The following is an 11,337-nucleotide window of genomic DNA, read 5'->3' as shown; positions in this document are numbered from 1 at the left end:
GGCTGCGTGTGCACGCAGTTTATGAGGAATGTTGGTCCAAAGTGAAAAAAACCCAGCATATTAAATCTTTTCACTGGCAATGCAGTACAAAAACCAGCCAGGCCTGGTAAAAATCAGCCAGGTGACAACCCTGCTTATTAAATCCATCTCTTCAAATTTCTCAGAACATCTTTTCTCCTTTTCGACTACCACAATCAGCTGTGAGTTCAACTTAGTAAAGCAGTGAGCTGATGGACAATATATACCAAAAAAGGGCCTGATGCAGTAATCTGATCCATGCCTGTGGACCTTGGGGCCTGCATACAGAGTCCTAGGCTCTGCCCACAGAGATCCAATTGCAGGCCTAAAGTCCTATCCACAGAAGTGAAGCTGGCTTGGATTCTGGGGTGAAATCCTGGCTATAATGAAGTCAATGGGCGTTTCCAACTCATTTCGTAGCTTTAGGTAGCGTTTCAACTTTCTGACAAGGAACAACTTGCAGAAATGATGTAGGAGGAAATAAATGAGGTGGCAGAAAAGCGCCACCCATGACCTTAAAACAATCTGTGAACAGAAATTGGCCTGGGAGGCTTTAATCTTTTTTTTTTTTTTTTTTTTTTTTTTTTAATTCTTTATGATGGCGGGGAAGAAGTTGATATTGTCTAGGTTTGGGGTTTGGTTTTGTTTTTCATGGAAGTTTTTTAGTCTGCTTGTTTTACACTTGGAATAGAGGTCTTGTTTTTCCTGGAACACAGTGCGACGGGCTGACTGAACTAGTAGCATTATGATATCACAGTGGGCACAGAAGTGAAATCTGAATAACTGAGAAGAGAGAGGATTTTTAGCCAGACTGTTCAAAACTTTGAGTTTGGGGGTTTTTTTGGTAGGTTTGCTTTGTTTGTTTGTTTTTTAAGTAACACCTATTTAACTCAAACACCGGACAAACATTGTTAAAGATTCAGTCACCTGCACCTGTTCTAGGTCTTGTCCACCTAGGGACATTTTTTCAATATAAACTAAGTTGTGAAGTTAAACTGATAGTAATACAGGTTGTGATGGGGTGTGCTCCCCACACTGGCCCTGCAAGAGCTGAATTGGGCCAGGTGGGCCCAATCAGCTAATTAGGCTGCAAACAAGGGAGCCTTAGGAGGCAGCTAATTAGAGGGAAGCTCACCTCTGCAGGAGCAGAGGGGGCCTATATAAACTAGGACGTTTACAATAGAAGAGGCTGCTAAGAAAGGTTGCAGTTACTCTCTGGGAAGAGGGAGTTCTCTGGTATACCCAGAGAAAGGGGAGGAACCAGACGAGTAGGAAGCAGTCCAGGGAAGGAGCAGTGAGGACCAGTACTGCTGGGTTGAGGGTCCCTGGATTGGAACCTGGAGTAGACGGCGGGCCCATATTCCCTTACCAGCACGAGGGCATGGCATAAACAGATGAAGCAGTGAACAGGAAGACCTCCTGGGTTACTAAGGGAGTCAGAGAATTGAAGGACTGAACCCCAGAAGGGAGGAAACACTAAACAGCATAGAGAGAAGGCTGTGTGTGAAGAGGACAGCTGCAGCTCCTGAGAGTGAGAGAGGGGCTGCAGAGGAGAAACTGTCGGGATGTAACTGCCGCAAGGGACGTAGGCCTGACCCAACTAATCCCCAGAACCGTCAGGAGGCAGCATTGTCCCAGTGGTGAGTAGAGCGACCTGTGACACAGGTATAACCCCCCTCTGGACACTCATATACTGAAATAACCATGTCTGCATATGTGATTATACCTGTATAACTATATCGGTATAGCTGGTAAAACTGTCTTGGGTAGACAAGGCCTTACAACAAGGACAGAGAGAGCTCCCATTTCACTGCTGTGGCCCTCAATCAAAATCTGGAAAAATAATAATAGTGATACTCTGTAATTCATCTGTTTAAATCTTTAGCCCTTTGGGGTAAGGACTGTCTCTCACTGTGTATGTACAGTGCTGATTGCAGGGGGGTCCTGATCGCATTTGGGGTTACTTTAATAACAAAAAAAAAATCATAATAAGACTTGGTATTTCCAAGGTAATAAACATAGTAAAACAAAATGTTCTAGACCTTATTTTTACATCCTAACAAATTAAAAAGGGGCACAAACCGAATGTTCTTTTCCTTTTGCAGTTCATTTTTTAACTCATGATACCAATTTGGTCTGCTCACCCTCTTATTGTGAAACTTCTAAAAGAGGCTGTGTTCTTGTTTTTTAATGCATCAACCAACTCAAATAATATACTTTAAGTATTCCTTTAATAAAAACAATACAAACCCTTACAAGATTAAATGTGATCTGGTCACCTCGTCAGAAAGTACCTTAGTTTCAAAACCACTTGCTGAAAATTATTAAATTCCTGAAGTGAAGTTTGACAAGCAGAGTTCTGGCTGGTTCTTTAAGAAGGATAAGCTGTAACATCGGTATTTATATAATGCATTTCTGTGCTGGTGGAGACAGAAAGCAAAAATTGATCATCAGAGGTTGCTTTAGACTACAGTATAATTGACATTGATTCACTGAGATCTGAACAGCTATAACATAAATCTGATATTTATCCAGTAAATCACTATTTGTTTATCTTAATTTCATTTTGGGGAAGCAAAGAATGGTGGGAACTGTAACTAATATGATACTAATTCTAGTCAGAGTCCTCAGTAATTGACACGATTAAAACCTTTCATAAGTTTACTCAGTGCCCATATGCCTTTCCATTATTAGATTCTTGCTGATTGGTCACTGTGTCTTGTTCTGTTCTCCATTTAACTCCTTTTTAATCACCTTTATTATTGTCCTTGCATGACAGTGATATAGTATGCATGGGTCCCAACAGAGCCCTTCTGTTTTGTGTCAAGAATGCTGACTTCTTGGGTTTGTGTTCTTGAGTAACTTAAGTGTTTAACTCTTGGTTTTAGGACTGGACAACTTCGACAATTTATACAATCTGTAGCAAGTGATGTAGCAACATCTAGTGATCAGCTCTCATACTTCAGGGTTTGAGATGATGGGGGTTCAGAAAGGAATTATTTATCATTAGGTATGTGCATTATGGATTTTTCACCTTCCTTGGGTACCTGCAGCATCCGGTGCTGCCTGCTGCCACATATGACAGCAGACCAATAGTTTTATAAGGATTTATTTGTGTTATGAACCTAGGGCTAGCAGCTGCTGATGTACTAGTAATGGTCAGGTGCCGTACAGAAGATCCTGTAATTAGTTTCCAGTGACAAAGTAGCAACAACCCTACTCTTAAAGGAATCTCTACAGTCAGACGATGGTGATGTCCTGGTCTCTAACATGTTACCTAAATGAGTACCGCCCTTTGTCAATGTGAATCATGGGAAAAGCAATAGATGACTTTTTAATCTGTCCACTTAACTCTTCATACACCTGCCTATATCTGATTGCTTCAGAGGCATCTTGACTTCCAGCTCATGACTGTTTTCTACAGAAGCTTTTCATACTGATGAACTGAACATCTGTGTTCATGAGACATTATCAGGGACTTCACAGAGCTCTCACTAGGCTCCATGGCGGGACTGAATGGTCTTGGACAGCAAACTACCCTCAGATCCCTAGATATGCTCTATCTAAGAATGGCCATAGTGGGTTAGATCAATGGTTCATCTAGCCCCGTGTCCTGTCTTCTGACAGTGGCCAGTGCTAGAGGCTTCAGAGGGAATGAACAGGGCAGTTTATTGAATGATCCATCCCCTCTTATCCACTACCAGCTTCTGGCAGTCAGAGGTTTAGGAAAACCCAGAGCATGGGGTTGTGTTCATGGCCATCTTGGCTAATAGCCTTTGATGGACCTGTCCTTGGCATGGGGCTAGAAGATGCCCCTTAAGCTATTCCTGTGCAAGGACTGCAGGATCTGGTCCAAAAGCAAACACCACTGGAACCAGGCACGGGGATGTGTAGGGGGAAGGTAGGGACTATCATTCTTTAACACTTATATTGCAGCACCCTCTAAAGGCTTTGACCAGATTGGGCCCCATTGTGTAAGGTAGTGTACAAACCTTGACAGTGACCATCCCTGCTCCAAAGAGCTTATGACCTACAAAAATAGCACAGGGTCGTATCCTGCGGTCCTTACTCAAGCAGCCTCCCTTGCCTTGATGTGACTTCAGCTCAGTAAGGACCTTAAGGTGTGACCCCCACGTGACTAGATTCCAAACATTTTAAACACACATTTCACTCAGATCCTCACCATTACATGCTCCACTCGCCACCCAATAGCTGTTAACTTCCCCTATAAGTTTTGATTTTACCAGACTATCCTCTTCTTTGTTTTGGGATCCCCCCACCAAGCTACAAGGGGTCACTGTTCCGGTGACCAACACGCCAAGAACAATAGTCATTCCTAAGGAGCTAGCGAGAAGGTGGGAAACAAAGAGCCTGTTCGTGGGAAGCTGAAGAAGAGCTCAAAAGCTTGTCCCTTCCACCAACAGAAGTTGGTCCCTCACCTTCCTTGTCTCTCTACTGGTAACCACAATTAGTAGGGCCCAACCAAATTCACAGCCATGAGACACACGTCACAGACCATGAAATCTAGTCTCTGCCTGTGAAATCTGATCTTTTGTGTGCTTTTACCCTATACTATACAGCTGAGACCAGCATTTCTCAAATTGGAGGCCTTAACCCAAAAGGGAGTTGGGGGGGGGGGGGGGGGGGCTGGGGTTAACGGTATTGCCACCCTTACTTCTGCACTGCTGCCTTCAGAGCTGGGCAGCCAGAGAGCATCAGCTGCGGGCCGGGCCCAGCTCTGCAGGAAGCAGCACAGAAGTAAGGGTGGCAATACCATACCCTGCCCTCCTTACTTCTGCGCTGCTGCTGGCGACGGCTCTGCCTTCAGAGCTGGTCCCCCAGCCAGCAGCCACCGCGCTCCAGCTGTCTAGCTCTGAAGGCAGCACCGCCGCCTGCCGTAGCGCAGAAGTACCACATCCCCCCTAAAATAACCTTGTGACCCCCCCCAACAACTCCTTTTTGGGTCAGGACCCCTACAATTACAACACCGTGACATTTCAGCTATAAATGTCATGATTTGAGCTATTTAAGATTTTTAAAATCCTATGACCATGAAATGGACCATGAATTTGATGGGACTCTAGTTATAAGTTACCCACACAGCACTTCCCATGCAAGCTTTTACCTTTATTCTTAAATTAAAAAGCATTACAGAGAAAACATGAAAAATAAAAGAAGCTACATTCATACAATGAGTTTACCAGAGTTCACCCCAACCCTAACAGATTCTGTCAGGAGCAGTCCCTCAAACCCCCAACTGAAGGGGGATTCCTTGTGGTTACAAGTTGATCACACATTCAGCTCAGAACAAGCACACTCATAACATAACTCATGAAGTCTGCTCTTTATACGGTTCAGGGGTCTTTGCTCTGGAGTTTCCAGAAGCAGGTAATTGGTAGACAATGGTTTGTCCTCTCAGGGGGTAGCCTGAAAAATGAGGATTTCAAGTGGGTCATTTGTATTTCTCAGGCACTTACTAGGAAATCCATGTCACAGTTATTGTTCCAAAAAGTTCTTTGAAGTTCCTAATACCTTCCAGGTATTGCATTGGTCTCCCAGAGAAGGTACATAAAGTACATACAATTCCACAACAACACATACACAATTGCATTTTTAATACAGTGGCCACCAAAAATGTTAAACTTAATTCAATAGTGTTCATTCAGGATATTGCAGGATCCTGTCAGTCTGTCATAGCAGGGTATAAGTGCTAATGTGCCATTTACTGTTATAAAACACCTTGTCAGCTAACTTCCACATATCCATGCATAATACTGCTTGCTGAAAACAGTTTATTTGTAATGAAACAACAAGGTGCACACTGGGCCTAATTTTATAGCTGAAAACCAGTTTGGTGATAGAGAGGTTTTGCAGCCCTTGACTGACAACTAGCGGCATTTGCTTTTATTAGGATGTGACACGGCAGAATTACAAGCAGGGCTTTGCTAGTGCAATGTAAATACTTGCTTTCCCCGCTGAAATGTATTACTCACTCTGATCTGTCCATGCCTGATGGCCAGGGAGGCAGGCACTGTGGGAGTGAATAAGAGGCTCTTGCAATCTGACCTCCAAGGATAAATAACAGCGGCTTAGCCTTTTGCACTGACACATTACTCTAAAATATTTATGCCTGAGCATTCAGAATCACTTAGCCCTGTGGTCTACCTTCTTGGTCCCTGCCAGACAACGTCCCTAATTCAATGGCACAAAACAAAGTAAAAAGGCTACATTAGGGGACGGTATTTTTACTGCCCCCTGAGCAATCTTAAGTGGGAGGGGGAAAGAGCGTAATTGTACAGCCAGCCAGCTAGGAGACCCAGAGACTTGCAGCTGCACCCCATTGTTCTGGGCAATAGAACAAGCATGAGGTTGGGTTCCACTGTAACTGCAGCAGGCTTTAGCCCTGTTTATTTTTAGATAGGAGACTTTTTTAAAAAAAAAAGCAGTCCCTGATGTCAAATTCTCTGGTTGGTCATTTTCACAAAAGCTACATGAGATTCTCTCTCCTCTTGCCTGCTTTCAATGAGGACAGCAGGCAGTCGCTCTGTTGGCAACCGCAGCAGAATCGAATCGTACTGCAGCAACAGAACAAAAGGCGCAGGACTCGGTGCAAGAAGCAGAAAGTAGGTTAACAATGAAAGGTATGAATGGGAGCAATTATTTCTTCCCATCATGGAAATGGGGTGTTACAGCATCTTTCTTTGGGAACATGTACATTCACTTCTTGTTTCTCTTAATATATCATAGAACACAATGCTCCTTTGCCTCATTTTACTGAATACTTTGACTTTTTAAAACACTTCCCTTTGGTGGCTCAGTTGGTAGCATACTAAGATTTCCAAAGTCACCAGAATTCAGAACTGACCTTGGGATTTGTCCCCTCCCACTCTGGCAGAGGCTAAGGACACAGGCAGGTGTTTGCAGCTGCTGGGTAGTGAGGGAGAAGATGAGATTTCAAAGAAAGTAGATATTTTCAGTGAAGTAAGATGGGGTTTGGAGGCTAAAATGAGCCCTCCCTTGCTTAAAATAAGGTAGGAAGAGAGGACAAAAGACCAGCAAAGTTAGGCATGGAAAATGCCAGTAAAGATCATAAGATCCATGTACCTACCAGTCACTGCTGGAGTCCCTCAGTAGTTGAACTGATAATACAGGAAACATGACCGTAAACAAAATTTCCAAGAAAAGGGGTGGGGGTTTTTTTTGGTTATTTTATTTAACTAGGCCCAAAACCTGACTGCACCGAAGACAGAGCTTTGCCATTGACTTTAGTGCTACCAGGACTTGAGCTTTAAATACTTTTAATTCAAAACCAAAATAAAAATAAAAACACAATACCTTGCACTATGTTGACTCTAAATTTGGGCTCTGGCAGGTTGCGGGTATTTTTCCTTTTGGAATCTATCCTAACAGCTGGATAGCTCCTCTTCTTGAGTGAAAGGAGAATCTCAGTACCAGTATTCTATTCCAGGCCCCCACTCCTACAAGGTCCGTGTATTGCAGATATACACATGACACAAGGCTCATTTTGGTTAGCACTGGTTTTCTTCATTCTTTGTATGCACTGACTTCAGGACAAATTGTCATCAGACACCTCAGGTGCATCTCTTGTTGCCTCATTAAAATAAGCTACCATACTGAACCTATGGAAGCATGCATAAAAGCCAGTGATACTCGGTAAGAAAGCAACATCAAAACTGTCAACCATGAATCATCAATCTGTAACCTATAATAAAAAAAAAAAAGGCTTTTCCTATTTCTTACTTTCCTTCCACTATAATTTTCAGCTGTAGCACTATCCATTAATAGCAGTTACATTGTTACACAGTTGTGACATTTCAGCAGCGCCCTCATCCATTTCCGTCATTGATCCACATGGAGGGGGAAAAAAAAAAAAAGGGAAAGGTCGAGCTCATTCTTTTTCTCTGTCCCCACTTCTTACCAGATGGCAGCTGCTCACTCCAAGCTGTAAATCCCTATCAGGTTTCAGAAGCTTGGTGTTAATTGCCATGGTACAAAATTTGACCCTGGAGAGCACAACTCAAATTAAAGCTGCGGGACCACAAAGTGGGTGAAATGCTAGAGACGGTAATGGAGCTGGAGCTGCTTACCTCAGCAATGATTCTGCCCCACAGCCTTCAGACAACAGTGGGAACTATAAATTAGCACCTGACCTCTAAAATACATGCCACTTCTGACCCCACTGTAATTCTTATTGGAACATAAGACTGGGGAAGAGGGAGAATCTAAAGCAATGTACAGAATATGGATCAGAAAGAGACCAACACAGAAGCCAGACACCATAGGGATGGGTTCTTAAATAATAAATGCAGATTTGAACATGGTGAAAAAAACTGGCCTTATTTTGCACACTGGCAGTTAATCCATATTGGAATCTTGTGCTTAAGTAATTTGCTGAGTTACAGAATTGTTGAACTAAAAGAAACATGTCTATAACTTGATTTTTTTTTTTTAAATCTGTCCAAGTAACTTGTGGACACATGCTCTCTCTCTCTCTTCTTTTGTTCTGCTCTTCCTGATCTCTACCTTCATTTTGGAGCAGAAAAAAATAATCAAAGGATAAAATAAAAATCCTGTTTGTTTTCAAAGGTCCACACAGCAGTAGCTAATTGGTTTCCAGTCAGCTCTAGATTGTCTTTGATCTCTGAAGCTCTTGCAAAGGAGTACTTTGCTAAATCTCATGCATATGCATGCTGTTGGACTTACAGGAGATGTCATTTGGAAAGTCTGTAATTACCTGTGCAGTGGCATTTATAACGAGAGACTGGTAACACTGTGTTTGTACCCCCTCTTCTATCTGAGGAAATGCAAAGCATTCTACAAACATTAATACATTAAGACTAAAACTACACCCGTGTGAAGTAGATGAAGTAAATCATATTACCCCTATTTTACAGATGGGGAAATAGAGGCAAGGGTCACACAGCAAGTGTGAACCCAGATTCTTTTCATTTCAAGACAACTCTGATTTAACCACAATCATTCTTCCTATCGATCCACCTTTGCAAGCAGATCATCCACTCAGATTCTTCTTTCATTCCTTAATGCCCCTTTTCCCCCTCTTAAAGAAACTTTTTAAATGATTTTAAACAAAGTGCTGTATGCATTCCAGGAAAACAAGTATCTGAGATAACCAAGGTGCAATAAATATTCTCAGTTTTGTAGGAAACTCACTTACTTCCTGCAATAAAGCCAATAGTTTGGTCACAAGATACAATTTTGTTTTTTCTTTCCTAAGGCACAGCAACTTGGGATTATCTATATATACGCATTCAGAGTCTGTATCTGAAACAGTTTCTTTAAATAAATTGTATACTGTACACTCATTTTGCTTAAAATTGGTCTCCTGTCAAGCTTGTACCCTAGGGGAACCACCAGCTTCACTGTCAGAATCACTTTCTGTGGCTCTGAACAGGTTCATTAATGAAAGAGCAGCATCAGCTGTGTGGAACATTTTGTCCCTGAAGGAAATGGTGCCACAAGCAGCCCTAACATGATTTCTGGCTCAGTCATGTTTACACAGGGTAGCAAAGATAAAGGTATTAAACATGGCTTTCAGGTCTCCTACACAACACTTGAGAATTCTGATCAGTGATCCAAGAAACAGAAAAATGCCAGGCTAATAATTAGAGCCCTATCAAATTCACGGTCCCTTTTGGTTAATTTCACAGTCATAGGATTTAAAAAATCATAAATTTCATGATTTCAGCTATTTAAATCTGAAATTTCTCAGTGTTGTAATTGAGGGTCCTGACCCAAAAAGGAGGTGGGGTGGGGTGGTCACAAGGTTATTGTAGCGGGGGGGGGTTGTGGCACTGCTACCCTTACTTCTGTGCTGCTGCTGGCAGGGAGCTGCTTTCAGAGCCGAGTGGCCGGAGAGCGGTGGCTGTTGGCCAGGCACCCAGCTCTGAAGGCAGCCCCCTGCCAGCAGCAGTGCAGAAGTGAGGGTGGCAGTACCACACTATGCCAGCCTTACTTCTGCACTGCCTTCAGAGCTGGGTGGATAGAGAGCAGCGGTTGCTGACACACAACCCAGCTCTCCAGGCACATGCACAGAAGTAAGGGTGGCAATACCATAACCCCCCTCCTTAAAATAACCCTGTGGCCCCCTGCCACTCTCTTTTGCAACTCAGGGTCCCCAATTTGAGACATGCTGGTCTACCCCGTGAAATCTGTATAGCAGAGGGTAAAATCACACAAAAGATCAGATTTCATGGTCCCTAACATGTTTTTCATGGCTGTGAATTTGGTAGGGACCTACTTATAACTGTAGCAATTACTCCTGTTAATCATCTCTGAAGAGAAATGAAGTTCTGTTTGGGCAGCCCATCTGTGCTGAGGATAACAGTGTAGTTAGGGACCTGTGCAGCCTGGAGATACCCCTGTCAGAAGGGGAAAGAATGTGGGTCTCCACCCAAAAAGGCAAATTTGGGAAGCCTGAAAGTGAGTGCCCTTGCTGGACCACTGAGAGGAAATATGTGTGCAGTTGCCCCAGGCTGTGATACAGTTTTCTAACCAACTACCTCGTTTAAAAAGTTTCACAGCAACTAGCATTTATAGAGCCAGAAATACCCATAAAAATGGACTAGAGCATTCTATGCTAACAATCCGAAGAGCACGACTTACTCTAGTATAGCAAACCAGTCTGAGATTTTTCAAAGCTGCCAAGGAGACTTGCATAACTAAATTCCCATTAATTTAAAAGGAAATGGGTGTCTAAGTCCATTAGGTAGGCTTGTAAAGCTCAGTTATGTGGTGGTAATATTGTAGAATATTATATTTTACAAAGCTTGGTGTACTACTACAATCTGGATAGTACATGCTCGTTGCTTGAAAAGTAGACCATTAATCCGTATGGAACTACGGCCGGCCCGGCAATAAAGCACTTGTGGCTAGCCTGTGTCAGGCTCGTGGGGCTGTAAAATTGCAGTATAGCCATTCAGGCTGGGATGGGAGGTCCTGGAGCCTAGGCTCCCACCCGAGCCTGAACATCTACACTGTGATGTTGTAGCTCGGCAGCCCAAGCCCCCAAGTCAGCGGACACAAGACAGCTGCAGTTGTTTTATTCCACTGTCCCCGTTCCCAGGGCCAGCTCGAGGCACCAGCAAAACAAGCAGGTGCTTGGGGCGGCATTCCGGCGCTGGCAACGCTGCCCCTAGAAATGTGCCCCCGCCGCCCCAGCTCGCCTCCGCCTGCTCCCCTGAGCGCGCGCCACCGCTGCTTCTCCCCCCTCCCTCCCTCGCCGCGCACCAAACAGCCGCTTGGCAGGGCCAGCCTGGGACGGAGGGAGGAGAAGCCGAG

This window comes from Caretta caretta, chromosome 7, assembly GCF_965140235.1.
Source record: "Caretta caretta isolate rCarCar2 chromosome 7, rCarCar1.hap1, whole genome shotgun sequence".
Taxonomy (NCBI): domain Eukaryota; kingdom Metazoa; phylum Chordata; order Testudines; family Cheloniidae; genus Caretta; species Caretta caretta.
This window is presented reverse-complemented; position numbering follows the sequence as displayed.